A 6,286-nucleotide genomic window follows, 5' to 3' on the forward strand; every position below is an offset into this window, starting at 1 on the left:
GCCCTGTGCTTCGGCTCCCCATGTTTGCTTGTGTCTGGGTGGGGTGACATCTCAGGAGGTTCCCCACTCAAGACAAGTGCAGAATGGGGAGGTCTATGTGCTGCAGTCGAGTTAGGACTCATCTCCAGCCCCCCCTCATCCTTCCTCCTTCTAATCTCAGCGCCCCCTTCTTCCTCCGGATCCCTTCTCCTCCAATCTCTTTTCTAGTTGTTGGGATCGACAAAGCCACTTTACAAGTAGGCATCTGGAATCTTCTGTCTCAAATGTATGTCTTTTCAATCTTTATTCCCTCCTCTCTGTGGTTCCTCTGTAGGCAGGCTTGCTGCCCTTTTGCCCTTGCCCCTTCTGCCCGTGGGTACAACAGGCATCATAGCAGGGTGTGCAATAGCCATTTTGCTACTGTGATGTGACAAGCCCTGACGATGACAGCAATGGACGATGGAATGGTCTTGGGCTCTCTGACACAACCAGGACACCCCACGAGTCCTGGGCTCCCCACCACCACAGCCCTTGTTGTGGGAGTCAGACAACACTTATTTGTTTAAGCTAACTCTCACAAACTGTTCTGCTCATTCTGCCAAATCCTTCCCGATACACTAGACGTGGCTCTTTCTTATTTCCATCACTGTTTTAACCCTACTCAAATGCACATGTGATTCCTCAACTAGAGGGGGACAAGACAGCGAGAGGCAGTTTCTCCTGGGCTCCAGAATTCTCAGCACTGAAGGGCACAGCCAGGAGAGATGAAAAGGAGGGTCCCTTTCCCTCCTATGACAGGGGCTCCAACTTCATCCCCCAGCTCCCTCGAGCCTATGGCAATGACTCATCTTTGTGTCTCTTCTTCTGCCTCCCATGTGCATGTGAATTCAGGGCACTGACCATCAGGGGAAATGGCATCGTCTCATTCCATCCCTTTGTCGGTGAGGAGCCTAACGAGGTCACACAGGCGATTGGGTTATCTTGGGCCCCTGACCTGTCAGGATGGGAAGAGTCTGATCTGACTATCATTTCATAGAGCAGGCTCTGCAGGGTGACAATGCAACCATCTCCCTTTTTGTTCAAGAAAGGGCTTTCCTATTTTGGTTTGGCTATAAAATTCAAGAGGCATCTCTGGACCTTTCTATAGAATCTGGGACCTTGAACTTTGACATTTTTGCTGCACTCTGCACTATTGGAGAAAACCTCTTCCAAGTGGTCCCAGTCTAGGGGCTCCTATTCTGTACTTACTCAAATAGAAATCAAATACCCCGGATTCACAAAACCTGACCCAGAGTTCAGGACAGGATCTCAGAAACGAGACACACAGCTGCTGCCGCCGTGTCAGTCATCCCTGTGGACATCCTGATTTCTGCCAGGATCCAGGTCATGATCTTGACAAGGTTTAGGCAAATGTGCCTGTGAATTGAAGAAATACAGTTGAACCGATGACGTAGGAGTTCAAACACATGTTTAAAATTACTCAGAGTCTTCTGTCCAAGCCCTACACTTCTTTTTATTATGCAGAAAAACAGACACAACGGATGCCGCTTACAAAGGCACCGACACAGTATAAATTCTTCAACAGCTTAAATCAATCGAGTCCCGAGTCCCCTCTCCACCACCTCCAGCTTATGACTTTTCCTTCTGGCAATATTGATGAGATGGCTGAATGACCCGATTGAATTTAGTGCTGATGAGAATTATCTCGAGTCTAGCCTCTGAAGAGGAGGGAAGGGGATGCTGTGTGGACAGGCTGAGTTTCTTGTAATGACTCGGTCTACCTCTAAGAGTGTACATTTGACATGGGGACTAGGAACCTGTCTGGTGTCCAAGGCTCTGCTCCTTTAATTTTCTGTCATTGCAAACATCTTGATTTTATGATATTGTCTGAGTGTGCAAAAATCTTACAAATAACTCTAGTGTAAAAAACCAGCTCTCACTAAGGTCTTCGAGAAAGGCGACCCCTCTCGTTCTTTCCCAGAGATTCAGGAAGCAGGAACAACCACAAGTATTGGGATTCAGATGGAGCTGGGTTCCAAATCTTGCCCTGTCAGCGTCCTGCTGTGTGCCCTCAGGCAAGTGACTAGACCTCTCTAGGCCTCGATGGTAATGTCTGTAAAATGGGGCACATGAGAGCATCTGGTGGGCTTAGTCTAATGGATTCAGTGAGGCATCTTGTTTAAAGATCCCGGTGCAGGCCAGCTGGCTCCTGTGTGTCCCTCGGCTCCCTCCAAATTCAGTCTGCTGCCAGGAAAATCCAATGCTTTAGTCCTGAAGTCCAAATGAATTAAACTAGAAGAGATTAAAATTTTAGAACCCGGAAGGGGCTTTGACATTGTCTGGGGCTAGATAGTCATTTTACAGATACAAGAAAAGGAGAGCCCATGTGGATGAGTGACCTGCTCCAAGTCACGGGACCAGGGAGCAGCAGCGCTGGGCCTGAGCCTGTAGGTCTAAATGGTCCTGAGCCTGCGGATTTGGTTCAATCACAGAAAAGTCCCTGACATGGCTTAAATGATAACGTGTAGTATCTCAAATAACAAGGGAGCATCTCCAAGGTTAATACATCATGTAGCTCGGTGATAGTAATGAAAGCCATGTTCCCTCTATCTTCTGGTCATGCCATCCATCTATCAACAGTGTCATCAGACCTAGCTCAGGTTCAAGGAGCTGGGTCCACTCCGAGCAGGTGCGCCAGGAGAAGGCTAATCTCGGTGTGTGTCATCCTAAGATAGAACAGAATGGCTACTCTTGAGACACACAGGGAAGCTGGAGGGTCTGGAAGGGACGACACGAATCTTAAGAGATCAGGGAAAGTGAGGTCACTCACTTCTGCCTCCGGCCCCTGACACACAGAAAGCCGTATTGGGACTAAAGTTTAAAAAATAATAATAATGGTGCATCAGGAGGTCCACAGAAAGCAAAAGAAACTTCGAGTATCGGTGAATATCAGACTAAGTAGACTTCAGAGCAAGAGCTGTTATCGGGAGGATGAGGGACGTTATGACAAAAGGTCGATTCTATGAGAAGTCACCGTCATCCTCAATGCGTGTACTCCCAAGCCCAGGACACCAACTCCCTAAGGCATCACAGCTGGCTGCTGTGTTACTTGAAAACTCAGCCCCGGACACTTTATCCAGGAGGGCACCTGCATTTCTCCCCAGCGTCCGCGATCCCTCCAGCGGCACAGAGAGGATAGTGACAACCGGACGACACAATCTGCTTGCTCTTTTCTCCCTCCTTGTGCTCGCTCGGCAGCAAGTGCCTACGGAGTGCAATTAATAACATTCGTGTATTCTATGTCTGTCCGATGTAAGGAAAATAACACACGGCAACACCGAAAAGCAGAACAAAACATCACCACTTAGTGAGTCCGGAACAACACCGGGGATGAACACCCAAGGCTGTGTGCCCCTGACCGCCCCTCTGACTCTTCCTTCACCTCCAGGGGATACAGACAGTCGGGGATTGTGACTCTCTCTCTTCTCAAGACAGGGAGGCATTGCACATCGGCGATCCTTTTAAACGTTGGCGTGGTCATATGATTTTGTTGGTCAGAGGAATGTGGGTGGGGATGGTGTTGGGTACCATGGTGGCGGGGGAGCTCTAACCAGGGCATTCTCTGTGACGTTCTCCGCTCCATCTCCGGGGTTCAGGAGAGGAAGACAATGAATGGGGCACAGCGCTCAGCTAACACGCAGTGGACACGAAGCCAGAGTGGGAAGCTTTATTCTGGTACATTACGGAGATGACCAGGTTGTTTCTCGTCACAGAATCACCTAGCCTGTCCTGGATAATAAGCCAGCACATTGTGACAAGGGGGGTTTTGTCTTCTGGGTTTGCCATACACACGGCTACAAACCCAGGTGCTCGAAGCAACACACATTTACGATGGCATGCTTTTGTGTGTTCAGGAGTCTGGGGGGCTTGGCTTGAACCCAGAGCGGAAGGCTGTGGGGGGGATAGTTCACACTCTGTTCCTGTCCAGACCCTATGCTTCAAGCAGACGGGCTCCCAGACAGACCAGGCTAAGGCACAAGGCTGGGCATTTGCATGTCCATCGTAACAGTTGATGGCGCAGACAAAAGCTGCCCAAGTCTCATTCAGGGAAGCTGGGCAAGCATCCCTTGTGCAGACGGTAATGTCCGCAGAGGCTGACTTCAAGATGGGGTTGAAGAAACTGCTTTGGATTGCTTTCCTGCACTGCTCAGTGGGAGTGATAAATCAACATTTCTCCTTTCCTTCAAGGTAGAAAAACCTAGCTGACAAGACCTGACACAGAGGGGTGACCTTGGAAGGGAGAGTCAACACAGGTCATCAAGATGCATGTTGCTGTCGGGAGCCACGCTGGCAGAAAAAGAACAAGATGGCGCATGCGCTTTTGAGGAACTAGATGTGATTGGCTGACAGCTTATGTAAGAGGTGCATGAACACTGCGTGACCCTTAGGTGGTGGAAGGGAATGATCATGCGCGCGCTGCATGTAAGGGCTGCTCATTGGCTGTTGCAAACTGTATATATATGTATGAACTTCCGTGTAGGAGAGGAGCGCGGGGTTGCGGGAGCAGTGGACCAGCACGGGTTCTCGGCACTGCGGCGCGGCGCGGTGCGCGCGGCGGAGACCCCCGGGGCCCCTGGACGGGGCTGCTTCAAGCCAGGCGTCCCAGGGACAGAGCTGCCCCCAGATTGCGGCACAGCAGGAGAAGCTATGAAGAGAGCGCAATAAAGAAGCTTGCCACCCAGTGTGCCCCCGGGTCGTTCTTGATGGTGAGAGCGACATGTTGCAAATGACAGGTGTGGTTTCTAGGCACTTCTTAGTGCAAATGATTCCAGTGATGGGATTGCAGATGTGGGCTGTGAAGGAAGACTATCTCTGAATCCCAGTTCCACCACATGCAACCAACCACTGTAACCTTGGGCGACTCACGGAACCTCCTTACGTCTTAGTTCCTTGTGTGTAAAACGGATATCATGAGAGCACATGCACACAGGTGTCTGCAAAGACCGACTTCACCCAAATATTATGTTCAGAATAGTGTTGTACTTGAAACAGATGCTCGGTAAAAATTCCCATTGGGTGATTTCACTTGGCGTTTCTCAATCTGGATAAAATGGGCCACAATACTATGTAAATACACAAGATTCGTCCATTTGACAATTGTCTACTTGCAGTACGCACTGAGTTGTTGAGAATTCTGGGGCGGGGGAGGGGTAGGACATACGAAGCCATCAGTGGTGGGCTTACATTTTGGATGGGAAGAAAGGCAGGGAGAGGTACTGAAGACATTATATGCAAGAAGCCAAATAAACAGGATGATGGGCTAGTCAAGCCAATGCCCTATAAATAGGGGCTCCATTGTCTGTATCTAAATTCCCTAACCTTTTGAAAGGGACAATTTAAAAAAGAATGATCCCAAAGAACAAAATGGATTAATAGATGTAAAGCCAGCTCCTAAGGAACAGATGGGCTGGGGGACACGGGGAGGGAGTGGGGGTGGGCTCAGCGAGAAGAGGCCCGAGGAGTCTTCTCTGGGTCAGTCACTCCCTGGGAGAGGCCTCCCAGATTACTCCCCTGTCCTAGTTGATCTGGGATCTGCATTTGGCTCTCCAACGGGGAGGCTGATATTCTCCGTGGAGAGGAAAGAAATCAAGAGTGTGGGAACCACAAATCACAAACTTCCAGACGGGCAGCAGGTCAGGGAGGAAGAGTAAAGCAGGCCCCCATACCTCAGTCAGGAATGGTGGGATCTATTTTATTTTTCACTGATCTGGAGAGGCCAAACATATTTCCTAAGATGAAAACAAAAAAATCCTCCAGCCCTTTGGGCTTCAAAAACAAGATCCCAGTCCCTACAGGAGGCCACAGTCAGGCCCCCTACCTCCCTACTTCTCCCCTGGGGTCCCTCTGTGGCAGCCCCTGAAGCAGACAACAGGGGAATTTAGCATCACTCGTTCAAGAAAATAATTCTCTACTGTCATCGAAAACTCCAAGAATCACTATTTTACAGATCACCTTTTGGGTTGGGACATTTTCTTAGCCGCATTCTACTCCTCCTGGCCCTCGAGTGGAATTACTTTTTCTCCCATCTCATCCGTCCTGTCCCCTTGCCCAGGAAACCTCGGTTTCCAAGCACAGGCGTGGCCTCACCAAATTGTTGTGTGCTTACACACGCGTGCACACACACACAAACACACACACACGCACACACCCGCAGAGCTCAGAGAAAGCTTCTGCCACCCTCCACTCAAAGGCCTGAGAACCGTCTTCGAACCTTCTAAGGCTATGCCTCGGAGAGCTAAGGCCAGAA

Source organism: Neovison vison, chromosome 3, assembly GCF_020171115.1.
Source record: "Neovison vison isolate M4711 chromosome 3, ASM_NN_V1, whole genome shotgun sequence".
Lineage (NCBI taxonomy): Eukaryota > Metazoa > Chordata > Mammalia > Carnivora > Mustelidae > Neogale > Neogale vison.